This window comes from Plectropomus leopardus, chromosome 1 (assembly GCF_008729295.1).
Source record: "Plectropomus leopardus isolate mb chromosome 1, YSFRI_Pleo_2.0, whole genome shotgun sequence".
Taxonomy (NCBI): Eukaryota; Metazoa; Chordata; class Actinopteri; order Perciformes; family Serranidae; genus Plectropomus; species Plectropomus leopardus.
This window is the reverse complement of record NC_056463.1, coordinates 2,564,740-2,580,492: the sequence shown is the minus strand read 5'-3', so window position 1 is coordinate 2,580,492 and position 15,753 is coordinate 2,564,740. Positions and strand designations below refer to the sequence as shown.

At 40.5% G+C, this 15,753-nt stretch overlaps 1 protein-coding gene across 1 annotated transcript in view; it reads right to left on the bottom strand.

Moving 5' to 3' along the window:
* dok4 (docking protein 4) overlaps positions 1-15,753 on the bottom strand; it is a 69,267-nt gene that overhangs the window by 16,890 nt on the left and 36,624 nt on the right. The gene's annotated exons all lie outside the window — the stretch shown is intronic.

The following is a 15,753-nucleotide window of genomic DNA, read 5'->3' as shown; positions in this document are numbered from 1 at the left end:
AGGAAATCTTATGTTTCAGAGTGCTGTGTGTCCTGTAGAGATACATGCACAACATCATGCCTGGAAAAATACAGTCACGATCATGAAACTGATGACCAGACGACCTGAACATCGAGCCTGCTGTGTGCAACATATGGTGCTTTAAAAATTCAACGAAGCACGACACATTTCAGGGAAACCAGTTATGACAGTTCTCATCAGTATATTTTGAACTATTTAAAGACATTAAAATAAAATGCTGCTGCAGGAATGAGTCCTATAAACCAAAGCATTTTTGTATCCTGGTTCCCTTGTCTTGAAGTCAGTGGGTTTTTGGTTAGACGCCTCAAATAAAATCTGTTGTTAATTCAAGCTTAAGACATTTTCAGGTTTTGTCCTACGGCATTAAATGCATCAGTAAATAACCCAACTGTGAATTTCGAAGCCTTTATGTGTCTTAAACAAAATGACAGTTGCTAACAAGAGGCTAACTTCACCATTGTGTAGTTCATTTATAACCAAATTTGATATTTTTATCAATTGCATTTACTCTTAAGCAATCCTAAAGTGGTGTTCATTTGTAAAGATTATCTTGCTGAACAAAATGGGCACAAACTGTTTGTGACAAAGCATAATTATGACAGATTTTCTGCAGTAATCCAAAATCCAGTGTACAAATCCCTTAGGCTTTTGTCGAGGAAACCAGGGAGATATTAGCTTCCAGGTTGGCCCACTAATAACTGTCATTCCTGCAACACTCTGTACTAATGTCAGCAGGGCGACATGCCCGCTATCACAACGCAGATAATGTTATCATGTCTAATGCATTTATGTCGGTGTGTAAGAACACAGAATTATTTAGACCCAATCCCAGTAAACGCCTTGCTCCTACCGCTTAGCCCTCAAGGTGCAATCACATCAAGATCCAGGTGCGACCTTTCCAAAAACGTCTTGAAGGCACATCTGGAAAAACAGCTGGGAGTGCATGGAGTGTGCACATAATGCGTGCGCGTGGCCAAAAGTGCGACTGACGACCGATGTGCGCATAAAAAATGCCAGAAAAGCACGTCGTGCAGCAGGAAGATAGGAGCACCCGACAGGTGCGCTGCACCATTGGGAAACAGTGGTTTTGCTGGTGACACTTTTATAGCAACATTGTCGGTGTGACTGGCCCTGTACGCCTCCTTTTTTTGTGTCCACATCGAGAGGTAGGTTGCCCCGCTCAGGCACACCTGACACCGAGATTTATGATAAATTATTTACAACACAGCTGATCAATCAACAAAAGAAAGCCACAAAAGTTTTGCTGTTTTTTTTCTTAATAAAGACCTAAAAATGACGATAACCATCATTATCTTCCATCTGTTTCTGCAAACTGGGACTGCAAGCTTCTGCATGCAATAAACAGACATAAGTATCTCATACAGCCCCAATTCAAAAATCCTCAACTATCACTTTAGGTTGTGAACAAATCACACGTGTCCTGACAACTGTAAAAGGATACTTATAGCCCATGCAAACGAAATCACTATAACAGAAGATACCATGTAAGTTTAATATAATGCAATGTGGAACAACTTCTGATGATGTATCTGGGTCTTACAGTTATCACATTTCGTAAGGAAAACTCCAACAGAAATGTCTTTTAACTCCGTTCCAAGAGGACAAGGTGTCCCTCAAAAACAATGAGTATGGGTAAAAGTAAGAAGTGGAATAGGGCCATAGTCTAACGAGCGCATCTTGAATTTCTGAAGCAGACAAAAGCACCTCCCTCCTCATCAGCACCGCGCACGTCAATCACACAGGAGATCGGGGTTCAATTCCCAGACAGGAGGACGAGTTGCACAGACAAGTACGACCTATTCCTATCTGATTAGACGCATCTTTTCCAAGCAGGACAATCAGCTTTGGGCACGGCGGATCGATCTGCTGCTGCAGTGCCTCTGGGAATGCTGCGTCCCTCTCTACCCGATGTCCCCAGAGGCATCATTAAAGATTGATCTGATCTTATCTCACCTGCTTCAGTGAGCTTTAGGCTGCTGCACTGTCCTGACGCCTGCAGACTAACGGCAGCATATGACTCCTTTCAGCAACAGTGGCTCGGAAATAGTCTGGCTGCTATTTTTGGAAATGACTTTGGCCTGCTCCGTTCATAGAAAGCAAGGTCAGTGCTAACAGCTACCAAGATAATGATTTTGAGTGATCATCTGGGTGATTCACTCATCAACGTGGAGGTGAAAACGCATTCAGAGTCATTTCAATACATCCCATAACTATTCCATCATACGTGGCTGAAATGTGCCGCACTTCACTGAGTCACTGCTAATGCACTGTTGACAGAAGCATCAGCAGTCTGCAGGAGAATGAGGAAAGAACTGCATCATGGGATGTGGGGGATAACTGAAATGTGTTGATGTTTAGTTGCATCAGAAGTTGGACAGATGCAGCATGGGAAATGTCACACCAGCCCTGGTGGACATCAACATGTTGACAACCACTTTTGTGTGTTAAAGGTATTTTCATTTTGTCGGTTGACTGTATGAAGTTCGCCTGGTAAGACCGTCCTGCTCAACCTTCTGTTTCCCAAACTGTCTCAGTCGGGACTTTTGCTGCCTTCACGTGCTCCTCGGAAATATTTACCGTATTTTTGAGCTACGAGCACATGTACGGCCCTCTTAAATCGTAATTAGGATTGAATTATTGGGACATTTCGATGATGCCCGAGTTGCTGAGTTGTGATGTTCGTGTGACGTTTCAGGGCAGAAGAAATGGAAAAATGCATGAAAACGGTCTCAACAATTGATGGTAAAAAATTATATATTTCATTATTTTGTTGCTACTGGCTATCATTTACTTGTAGGAGTTGCACATTTTAGTAAATGCATCTATTAGCTGCAGCAAACAAGCAACTTTTAACAATAAAATGTAATGCTGTCAGTTTAACATTGAAATATGTTGTTTTGGGGCACAGCTGATGCTATTCTTCTTCGTGGGTGGACAGTCTTGGGTAACTATGTGCATATGTATCTGCATGCAGATGCACAAATAAAATGCTCCCTACAGCAAAACGTGTCAAAGTAAACTTTTATTTAGTAGCCAGAAGTGCAGCCTTAACAGGCTGAAGGTTACAAGAGGACATTAGTGGACAAATGCGCTAGTTTGGAAAGTCTGTGTGTGGGAGGGAGAGGGCCTGGAGCACAGAGGTGCTGACAGCCCACTGTGCATGACATCTCAATTTTATAATACGTGTTTAATGATTTTCCAATCGTTTCTGACTGGTGGTGAGTGTATATGTGTGTGTGTTTGTGTGCGTGTGCATGTCAGTGGGGTCGTAACTTCATCACATCTCATGAGTCCATCTTTCTCTCCACGCAAACTACCACTTGCTGAGCTGACAAAGTTTTATGGTGCATAAAGTGTCGATGCCTGATGGAAAAAGTCAGAAGTACAAGTGTAGTGCACATAAACTCTCTGCATGAGGGCGTTTTAACTATTTTACACAGCAGGTTGTGTGCTCAAACGGGCTTTTCTCTGTATAATTTGTTTCAACATGTATCAGCTGACGTCAAAGTCGTTCCAAACTTCAGTATGTAAATCATAAAGTGAAGGTTTGGCATTTCAGCAAAACTCACTGGAAAACAGTACCACCGGCATTTATTTTTCATGCACCCAAACAAGACGTTATCAGAGACAGTAAAGCTGAACTCCATCCAGCAGCATCCTGATGATAATTATATATCATAAAAAGACACCTTCTCGATTTGTTTTATTCCTGGCATAAATCCTCAGGTTCTGAGCAATGAACAAATTGTTAAATAATAGAGTGCTAAAGGAATATATACAGTATGTGCCGTTTGGTTATTTATGCATCACACTGTCGGAGTGCAGAGCGCACTCGGGGCAGAGATGGAGCAGCAGTGAAAGTGAAACTTAACCATTTATTGAGCTGGGTCTAAAAGTTTGTGTTCACACAGGCACTCGCCTCTGCTGCAGCTGCCCCTCTCTCATCCAACGATCTGATCTGATCGGCTATGCCTGGATCGACAGCTCAACTATCCACCCTGCGACTCAAACTCCTCAAACTGCTGTGCTGCTGCGTTCATGGACCAGCAAAGACGTGCAGATTTAAAGAGGAGACAGAGAATGAAAAAGAGCAACGCATACAGAGGAGCTACCGCTACACAGATTATAAGTCTGTGGGAAACGCAGCTGCATCAGCTTGAGAACTTGGCACTGCTGATAATGAGTGCCGCTTTATTCTGTGTAGTGTCTTAATAGAAAATGAGTCATTCTGCATCTTATTCAAAGATCAGGCTGCACGATATCTCTCAACACAATAATGGCCCAAGAAGTCAGAAGTGGGCTTTTGGGAACAATAATGAGCATCGGGTGTGACAAATGCTTGTTTTTCTTTGTTTTTATCCTGTGTAGTGTGTCATAGACACAGCATCTGGCATGCCTCAAGTCAAGCCGACAGAGATAAGCAGATATTATTTTTTCCCTTCTTTCACTAAATTTGACCATTTCTACGAAACATTTCCTTGGAACACACTGCATGCGTGAGGAGCGCCTGACGGTAACCTCGCTGAAGTTTGCATCTTGCATGCTTGCGATGTTGACAGTAGCAGCTTTGTTGCCGCCACGCTTCTGCAGGACTGCCGGCCGCTAAGACTGCTGTATTTCCACAATTATAAGCATATATTCCACTAAATTATAAAGACGTGCAAGCTCCTGCATTGTCAGCAACACAGTCCTGCAAATGTTTCACAATAAAATACCTTGTGTCAACAACTGAGGTGATTCTGTCCACAGAAAAGTTGTAGGGCTTTTATTTTGAAGTGGCAACAGTAAAGTTTGAGGAAAACAGATACATTTGTATTTCCTCATCTCTGTAACAGATAAAGATATTGAAACTGTAGGAAAAGGTGCCATAGAGTCAATATAATTATTGAAACAATTTTTCACTGCCTATTTCTGCTAATAACCGTGCCTGTCATGCTGAAAAAACCCCCAAAAAAAACAGCAAGCCACCATTTCTCTAAATGTGCTGCAGTTGACAAGCAGCTGAGAAAAACCACAAAACCCTCTGAATTTAGAGAGAAGACATATGCCATAAAAGCAGGCTCATATAGAGACATCTGGCTTTATTCTGTATTTTATCAGATTTAAGTTGGACATTTTCTTGTCTTCTGCATTTCCTATTGTAACACAGACCCCTAAAATGTTTTATTTAACTGGCTTTTATGAGCAACCAGTCTGTTTTTGTTATTTGAGACTTAGCAATTATTTGAATTTGCAATAATCGTTTAATTTTTGCAAATGTCTCAAAAAAGAGTAAAGAAACAAGAGAAAGGATACTGTATTCTAGTGTATTCTCATGTGCATCATGATAAAGTCTAAAACTGCATCTGTCCAGACTGAGCAACCTCAATCTGCCCCTTGATAGCATGGTACAGTCTCTAAAACCAGAGAAAAGTGGCGCTGGATGGGGAGAAGGAGAAGCAGCAGCAGCGTGCTCGGCAGGAGCGGAGGAGGATATTGTACGTGGAGGAGCAGGGAGGTCAAAGCGCCGGCAGCCAGAGAGCGGTGCTGAGAGGAGAGGTGAAGCTGAATGCCAGATCAGGGAGCTCAGACTCGATAGTGCAGGCTAACCCTTTTAGTCTCAGAGGGCTGCTTACATAATGATGCCTTCAAGGCATATAAAACACATTTCCAGGTTCTTCGGAGTGAAGAGAGAAACCAGGATGTGGCCGGCTGAGTGTGAGATTGGACTCAACTGTAAAAAAGATTTCTTCAAGTGCACAGACTGATGCAAACACAAGTTTCTGTATTTAGCATGAAGGCATTTTAAATAGTGATATTAGTTTAAATTGGCAAAACGTTTTGATTAGGTAATTAAAAACACTATCGTTTTTACACGTATCAACAATTCTTTTTAATTATTATTACAAATGAGTGAACGGACACTTTTCTTGATTTTATAACTGAATATTTTGAATACTTCTGTAATTTTATGCACCTTTTTGAGAAATGCTCTCTCCACAGTTTGACTGCAAATGCACGAAAAGGCGACTAGTTCACCAGTTTAGCCAATTAAGCAACACAAAAAATGATACACTTCATGTGATTGGTTTGAAAATCTTAAAAAAAAAACCCATATATGTGTGGACTAGGCCTCAGATAAAGCAAAAATAAAGACCCACAAACATATTAAAGTGTGCAGCATCACTAAATTCTGTTTTGTTTCCACTTGATTAAATTAAGGCTCAATGAGGCTCATTGAAATGAGCAGTTTATAGTCAAGAGATGGTCGTGGACAGCAACCTAAGATCATCCCTTTGAGACTACAGCTGGGTATTGTTAAAAAAATCACAAAACAGTACCAAAACCAGCACCAGCAGGATTATTAATTAAGACCACTACTGAAATATAAATACCACAGTCAATTACTGCATCACACTCTCGGTGTGCAGCAGGACAGGTCTGCAAACAACAAACAAGTATATCTAAAAATAGCTCATGATGAGTTTCAAGTACGCTGTGGTCATGCTCCCTCAAAAATGTTTAAAAGAGGGGGCACAGAATGATAAAAAAAGGACACACGCACACAATTAAAACATAAATAAATAAAATAATAGATACATTTCCGGACATCACTCTCATTCTGCACACAAACAGACCGACACTATCGCTATCCCATGAAAAAGGTTTTCTAAAGCACGTCCTGACTATCTTGCATAGTCACATGACAAATTATTTGTTGAAGCCATATTAGCGTTTTAGTGTTTTTGCCCCGACCCTTCTGGTTAATGCTAGCAGCATGCTTCCTTCCTATAGCTGATACACCATTAAATACTTCATTTAAGTAAGTAATTACTAGTCACTTTTAAGTAACTATTACTATTCTGTGTTGCAGATATTATAATCCACCTATCATGACTTTGTATCCGCTAACATTTCCAACCCCATGAAACAAACGCTCTTTATCTGCAGAAGAAAAGGTTCAGCGGTTCATCTAACAGGAAAACATTTATGCAAATCCACACTGAAGATACTCAAACCGCTTTTTACCAAATTTGGTCAACTCCCAAAAAACATAGCTGTCCTGTCACAAGTGGCCTTCACAGATTCTTTTCTGCTTCGCACCATAGAAGCTTACACACACGATAAAAAGGCCGGGTGTAATTTAAGAACATTAGTTTGTATAGATATACTTTTTTTAACCACTTAAAAGTATGAGCAGCATAAACCAAAGTTACAACAACGAAAACAGGCAAATACAACGATCATACATTACAAAGAGCAAACATCCAGTTAAATGCAACACAAAACAGGCAATTACATTAATATGTGCAATTTCCAATTTCAGTGAGAAACAGCGAAGCAATCACATTGACCAAGACTGCTATTTCTCAGTCTTCAACACAAAGTTCAACTCCCCTGATAGTGATCAGATCAGACAATTTCAGCTCCTTCTGTAGGCTGATTTAAAAAGACGGGGCGACATTTTTAAAAGCTTTTTTGCCAAGTTCTTGGCGTACCTTGGAAACCGACATCAAGAGAATAGCCTGAGAGCCCAGGTCATATTGATTTTGGTTTTTTACGCGCGTACACAAATAACCAGCCTAAGCTCTGTCTGCGGACAGACAGAGAGGGCCATTTAGCAGCAGCATACTATGTACAGTGGTGTGTGCGGTTTCCACAGCGTGTTATAAAACTACATAATAACAGTAATAATGATAATAATGATACATAAAGCACAATGTGCGCCTCAGTGTCCTCCTTCAGGCGCTGATCAGGTGCATTTATAAAAAAGATCGCTGGGATATGGCGATCAGATCAGGAACAGAGAGATGAACACCCTGAACAGTCTCATCACTGTGACAAACTAGTGCTAACCCACTTTGTCCTTCAAAATAATTCATCCAAAGTGAGAACAAAATCAGAAAGAAAGCTGAGAACTGTATATACATCTAAAGTAACCAAAGGTGCCTCATGTGTCTCTGAAGCCCTTAAATCAAACCCGCTCATTCAGTGTTTTTACAGACAGCTGAAGGGATTTTAATGGAAACAGTCTCCAGTGTGTACGACTGTGAAACTCGTCTTATTGTCTCACAGGTATCTGTTCTGGATAAGCAGAGATCAGAGGCGGCGTCTGAAGTGATATATCCTGCACGTTGGCTGAGCTCTCACCTACGCATGTGTCGCCTCTAAGTTTGCTCAGGGCAACGTCACATTTCATTTCAACGCTGAGACTCTTCCAGGACTCCAGGGCACCGAGGAAAGTGTTTCCGTCCTCTATTAATCGAAGTGAATAATTTACAGTTTGTTTTTACAAATAACGTATCTGCCGCGGAGTCAGATCTGAAAGGTGTTAGAAGAAGAAGAAGAAGAAGAAGAAGAAGAAGAAGAAGAAGAAGAAGAAGAAGAAGAAGAAGAAGAAGAAGAAGAAGAAGAAGTTAAGTGTTGGAAACATAAAGTAGAAGTGATCGTTTTTGCATTATTCAGAACGTGCTAGTCCAGGGCTTGTTTTTATTAGGGGCCACACTTTTGCAAAAAAATAGGAGGCCAGGGGCCAGTCACAGCAGCCCCACACGTGTTTCTACGATTTTAGGACATTTACGGGATTTTAGGATGTTTCTAGGATTTTAAAACGTTTCTCTGGTTTTAGGACGTTTCTGGGATTTTAGGACATTTTTACGGTTTTAGTACTTTTCTAGAATTTTTGGGACATTTCTAGGACCTTTTCCAATTTTAGGATGTTTTCTAGGATTGCAGGACATTTCTGGGATTTTAGAAAGTTTCGAGGATTTTGGCGTATTTCTAGGATTTTTGGCTGTTTCTAGGGTTTTCTGATGTTTCCCTGATTTTAGGACATTTCTCAGTGAAGGATCCTTCACACCCCTGTCGGGATCTTTCACTGACGCTTTTTTTCATCAACAAGCTCTATTTTGATGCTGTTTTATGCACGCTGGCACCTTATGCATACTAAAAACCAATAAACAATTACCAGTGTAAATCATTATTTCTATTGTGAGTTACAGAGTGGTTGGGGGGCCGCACAGCACCCTATTGGGGGCCAAACATTGAGTATCACTGCTCTTCTCTCCAGAATATGTTGAGTTCTGGTGTAATGCATTAACTACAGCTCTCTCAATATTCAAACACTCCAGTCTAAGGAGTGTTTATCCTGCTAATCTCAAAGTCTGGAACGTATCCAACGCTTCAGTGTGTGAACGCATTTGAAGGATGGAAAATGTACTTTACTGCTACATGCAGAATGTGGGGTAAAACTACACAAGCATTTGTTTCCTCCCACCCAAACAGCACAACAAAGCATATGGACAGATGGTGCGCACACATCTCACATGTGCTTTTAGACTTGCTTATTAACCATCGGAGTGCATTGACTTATCAGTGGGAAGTTGATTTAAGGAGGGTGTGGGGGTTTGAAACCCTTGTCCCATGCCCCAGAGGTTGATCAATATCAATCTCATCAATACAATAGTTCATTATGCTCAGAGGACTTCAGTGGTGCTAAAGCAGGAAACGAAAAACAGGCCGTTGCGTGGGAACACCAGGGCTCAGTGGGTACATCAGTGCATGCGAGGTTAGTTTAAGTCAGTGTGCGCTGGGATTTTGCATGTCTGGGGCTTTTTCCTTGGGCTTTGCTGTCCCTGTTGAGATAAATTAAGCATGACTTTGGTAGTGAATCTATGCAGCCTTGAGGAGGACCTCAGCTGTGCAAGTCCTCGCTGCCCTCAGGATGCAGATAACTCTGGTTTTACCTCTCTTTGTACTCGTGCCCTCCTCTCTACCCCTGTGCCTCGACTGGGTTTTCTCCTGCACTCTGTTAACTCACCAACCAAAGCCCCTCACCCTCCAGAGTCTCACTGAGATTTATTGTTACTTTGTTGATGCTTTCCTGAACTTGAATGTACCACCGATTGAAAAACAAAAGCTGGAAAAAAACAGACTGTTTTCCATTGTAAAGCTGCACTCATGAATATTTACCAATAAGATGCACCGATATGGTATCAGACCATATTTGTCTTGTTGACTGTCATTGGCTTATCAGCAAATAAGACATTCATCGATGGCTGTGGCCCATGTTTTTCTGTTGTGCAGGCTTAAAAAGCAGGCTAGAGACCATCTACCACAAACCTAAGTTACAGAGCAGGCACAAGACAAACACAGCGACTGTTTGGCAAATGAGAACTGATTTTTTTAACTTTTCTCAGCCAGGTATGCAACCTTGTCACCTCTCAGGAAACTTTGCAGTTTTGAATCTAAATCTTTGTCACCTTTTTTACCCTTACTACTTTGCATGTCTGTTAAGCTAATTATTTAGGCTTTTCATTCACTCTTGCTGCTCTCATCAACCTTCGCTGCTGGTTTCAATGAAAAAGCTCTGATAAACCCACTGTGCACAGCCCACCCAGCAGCAAACAGCAGACGGACACAGGTAGCTAACAGCTGGTGAACATAGCGGAGCATTAAGAAACTAAAGAGCCTGATATTTCCCTCAGGAGTGGGTGAAGCCCAAACCAGAGCTAAAGAAAAGAGAGAGAATATTGGACTTAACATGGAATATAAAATCCACATTTGTTAAATATAACAAAGAAAACTGAATTACAGACTGCTTTTTTTATTCATGTAAAACCAGTAGGGAGCGTTTCATATCCAAAACACACCAGATGTATTTCACTGATGCCAAATGATCTCTGCTTCACACTACACATCATAACATATATGACAAAACAGGGAGAAATGGATTCCAAATGAAAAAAGGGCAAAAAGAGGGAGAGAAAAAGATGACACAGAAAGAAAGCAATGGAAGGACACAGATAATGAGGCAGAAAAGGAAGAATGAGACGTGAAGAATCAGTGCTCTGGGCAGAAAACCGCAGAGGGAGAAAAAGAAGACACAGAGCAATTAAATGACGAGGGCAGTGTGAGAGAGAGGGGGAAAATAAGACGGGGACAGAAAACGAGAGCAGTTAGTGTTCAAAACAAAACACGAAAAGATTCCCAAAGAGAGAAAGAGAGACCCTGTAAAAGCCAGATTTGCTTCGGTCCAGTTATTTCTACAACGGGCTCAATTGAACTGTAAATATGAATGAGTTCATGAAATGGTTTTGTGAATTATTTTTAAATAAAATCACTGTTAACCAGGCCAATCAATACCACCTTCATGCTCATGTGTTGCCTGTATTTGTTGCTCATTTCATGGGCCAATTTCAGAGCTCCTACAACTCATGTAAATGTGATCACTTCTAATGGAAAAGCCAGATGAAAATGGGCAAATGAACAAAAGGAGACATTCTTAGACCTGCATCCGTCAACGTCATGATGAAGGACACTTCATCATTCTCTGTATCAGGGCCAGACAATTTCTGATCCAAAGCCTGGGTCAGGAGAGGACATGCAGTGCGAGGAAACACAGGAGGGACTCAAAAAATAGGACTGTGGCCTCACGAGCTCAGGGATGCAGCTCAGCAGTGAGTCCCAGAGCTGGAAAGCTCTGAAAACTCCACGACTTCATAAAGAGCAAGGCTCCCGGCCGTGGCCTGCAATGTTGCCTCAAAGAGAGAGCTGGAGGTGATGTTTTTTCTTTTTAGTTCAGCACCTCAACTTTCAATCACAAATGAGGGCTGGAAAGTCCATGAATACATAAACAGTTTCAAAAATAAAGTTTGATTTCTTGAAACTGTAAACATTATAACAAACATGCTCCCTTAACTTGATAAATACTACTTGTTACTTAGTAGGTTCATCAACAGCATAATTACACCTATAAATTGCTATGAAAGGCCACCTGCTGTGCTCCATTTGAGGCCAAAAAAAAGAGAAAAATTGCTATATCTCTTTTGCAGAGCTGCACTCAGACAGCCAAATCTAAAATTTAAAATAGAAGAAAATTGGTCTATGCAGCAGGTTCTCTTAAATCACTCATATGCTCCTCTTAAGCATGAATCTTTTGGAGTGGTTTAGAGTGGTTTTTGTATGAGGTTCATTGTCTCGAATACAAAAGCGTCTTTCAATACAATACAAAATGGTTTGAAAACATTCAATACAGTCATTAAAACTCATTCTCTGGCGACCTGGAATACCTGTGCAACTGTTCACGGCAACCAATATCAGAGGTCAAGGCTTTTTTTAAAGACCATGATTGTGAGCTTCATAGTGTTGCTGTAAGAAACTGGAACCACTGCCACACTCCACGCAGTGGTCTGAAGTTTCACACTTTACATCCATGTCTGTGAAAACATGGAGGCTTCAAACACATCTTCCCTCCGGCAGCACAGAAGATCTATAAAATCAGCACAGTTTCAATGTGGGCACCCAAGGTTTCTGAGGTATGGCTCCAAACATGTTTTATGAGGTCACCGTGACCTTGACCTTTGACCTTCAACCATCAGATTCTAATCAGCTCACTGTTGAGTCAGAGTGAGTGTCAAGTAATGCCTTCAATGTGTTCTTGAGATATTGCTTTCACAAGAATGAGACAAAAGAAAAGTCACCTTGACCTGTGACCACCAAAACCAAAGCAGCTCATCCTTGAGTCCATTTGAACATTTGTGCTAAATTTAAAAAAAAAATTCCCTCAAGAAATATTGTGTTCATAAGAATAAGGTAAGAGGGGCCTTGATCTGTGACCACCAAAATCCAACCAGCTCATTGTTGAGGCGTTCTTGAGAGATTTATCGCATTCACAATAATGTGCCAGACGTATGGACGGACAACCTGAAAACATAATGCCTTCAGCCTCTGCTATTGCAAGTGTGGTTACATAAAAATGACCTTCACGCTGAGTCCCCAAAATCATAAGGATTCCTTTCCTGGAGAAAATAAATGAGTGTAAGAAGCTTAATGGCAGTCCATTAATAGCTGTTGAGATACTGGATATGACGACGGCAGTGCATGTAGATGCAGCAGCCAGTAGCTCCTCAAATCTTTGCTATTTTTTGCTACATTTTTCTATTTTTTCAACTCCATGGCCCCTTCTGCAGAAGCACGATTTTTCAACGATAGAGAAGCACATCTAAAACATCGGGAAAAGTTGTGTGCGGTTTGCAGACTGCCAGTCAGACCAGAGGGGAGAAACAAAACTGAAAGATGAAGAGAGGAAGGAGAGCCAGCATCAGGGCGAGGCTGACCCGACTTGGACCGAGAGCTGTTCCTCTACCAAGCTGTCTTCTGTGTAATGTCCGATCTCAGGAGAATAAAGTGGATAAGATGTGATTGAGGCCCACTTAGCAACAGGTAATCAGAGATTGCTGCACACATCTTCACAGAGACATGGTTAACCCCTAACATCCTGGATCAAACCGTTGCACTAGATGGGCGGACCTTGTTCAGAGCCGACAGGACACAAGACTCCGATGCATGTTTAAAAAAATGCACTGCAGGAATTGAACGATGCCACCAGCAGCAACATGTCGAAACAACCGTACGGAATCTTCATGGTAGCTGCTGATTTTAATCAACTCATCCTTCAACTGTAGCAGGATCGAGGACAAATGTAATTTCATTTTTCAAACTTTGTTTAAAAAATGACTTATAAATCTACCTTCTGCCTTCTACTACCTTCTATATTTCACACTGGATCAAGGAGACAGACACTGACAAACTACCACTGCCCACACACACACACACACACACACACACACACACACACACACACACACACACACACACACACACTAACTTCTTGTAGCTATTCCAGTGATACGGTTTGAATCAGTCAGCAAAAGCAAGGTTAAAAACACACACACGCATTCTCTCTTTCTCTTGCACACGTTAGTACACAAGCCACTTTCAGAATAAACAGAGTGGTCAGTGTAGGTCGAGCACTAAAAGGCAAAAAACATTATTTCCCACAGGCCACATTTTTTCTTTACATAAGCCATTAACCGAGCTAAAACTTCTGAAAAGAAACTTTATTTTGGTAATATCCTAAGCAGTCAGTTCCTGCAGGAATGGGAATGCCATCAGTCCCCTCAGAGAGCTAAACAGCGCCGTTCGCTCGGCTGTGCAGGCGGCGATAGCAGAGGAGACCATTATTTGAAGTGAGCTGTTGAACAGAACCTGGCTGAAATTGATTTGTGTTCGTTTCCATAATATGAGTCATGCGAAGTTGAATTCCGCTGCCTACGCCATCCGAATGTGACTCATGCTTGGAGAAATTAGCATTCCCCATGCAGCTCGAGCCACGGGCAGAAATGTACACAGAGCAGATTGTGGAGACATTCAGAGTGTATAACAAGAGGTCATACAGCATGCACATCAAAAGGTCATTTCAGAACGTACTAAATATTAAAAGCTTAGCTTTTACAAGCCAACAGAACCATCCTGCTAAAACAAATCTGCCTGCAGCTGAAATAAATCAAACTGTTTAAAGACTATTTTGATTTCTAGTGGACTGAGGCTGTATTCAGCCTTGTTTCAAGACAACAATATCATTATCCTACTTCTATTCATCGTTATTTTATTTTAAAGGGTCGGTTCACTCCAAATTCAGAGAAAATATTTTTGGTTTCATTTGTCAAAACCTGGGCAAGCGAAGAAGGTTGTTTACATTTTTTTACTATTGTTATTTTTAATAGTGATTTTTTTCAATCATTTAGTAATAGATATTACCTTGTATATCTTATCTCTTTCATTGTAAATCTGTATCGTTTATAAGGTTTTTATGTTTTTTTTGCCCTGTTGTACAAAATGTTCTAATCAAATAAAGCTGCCTTGCCTTTCCTTAGTATCCCTACATTTGCTGTTCAGAAAAATATATTATTTAGATGGATCAATGACACACCACCAACTATCCTCGGATGGCATAAACTGATGTTTGACCTCTTGCCAATGCAGTATCTTACACGCAGATTTAAGTGTAAAGTTGATGATTTTTAAAAAACAAACTTGGAGACCCTTTTTTTTTAGATACTCTGGTAAAAGACTTGCGAATTTGGTGTTAACAGAAATGATGAAATACTCCCAAAAACTGTCAAAAAGCTTTTGGGTGATAGGGAGGTATGATTTGTACAATGCAATTTTATCTATCTGTTTTTATTTAATGTATATCCTCTTTTTCATGCTTTGTTTTCTGAGCCTTCTTAAAACTCACTCATTTTGTAGCCATAAATCAGTGGAATACTCTTTTACACAGAGCTAATAACGTACCAACTTTCAAACCTTTTCATGTTTAACAAAACGTTGGATACTGTCACGGTAAAAAAATTAACAGCTAAAAAGATAAAAATCTCTCTCACCTAAATTATTTATGGTAAGTGTGATGTTCAGTTCCAGAATCATTTATTTATTATTCTTCACTTCCAGATTTATATATTATTTAGTTGTTTATTACTTTGACTTAGATGTTCAGTTCATTTACGACACTGTCAAAATTTTGGGAACTGGAGGGACATCGGCCAATTTATTAGCTATTTGCTCCAAACTATTGATATTATATCAGCCTTTAAAAAACACACACACAATTAGTTGACCTCTAGTGGACAACAATGAGTGTTAAAATAGTGGAGTTTTTGCTGCACATAATGGCTGAAATATAAATATTAGGAGTCGACCGGTAATCGGCCGGGCTGATTATTGGAGCCGTTATTTTGCCAATAATCTGTATCAGCGTTTTATTTCAATGATCACTGGTAAAATTAATTAATTACAAAGTACAAAGAAAGTGTCAGCATGGGAGGAACATTTACTTTGCAAAACCTCAGAGAGCTATTTTTATTTATTCATTTTCTATTTAAATTTTCA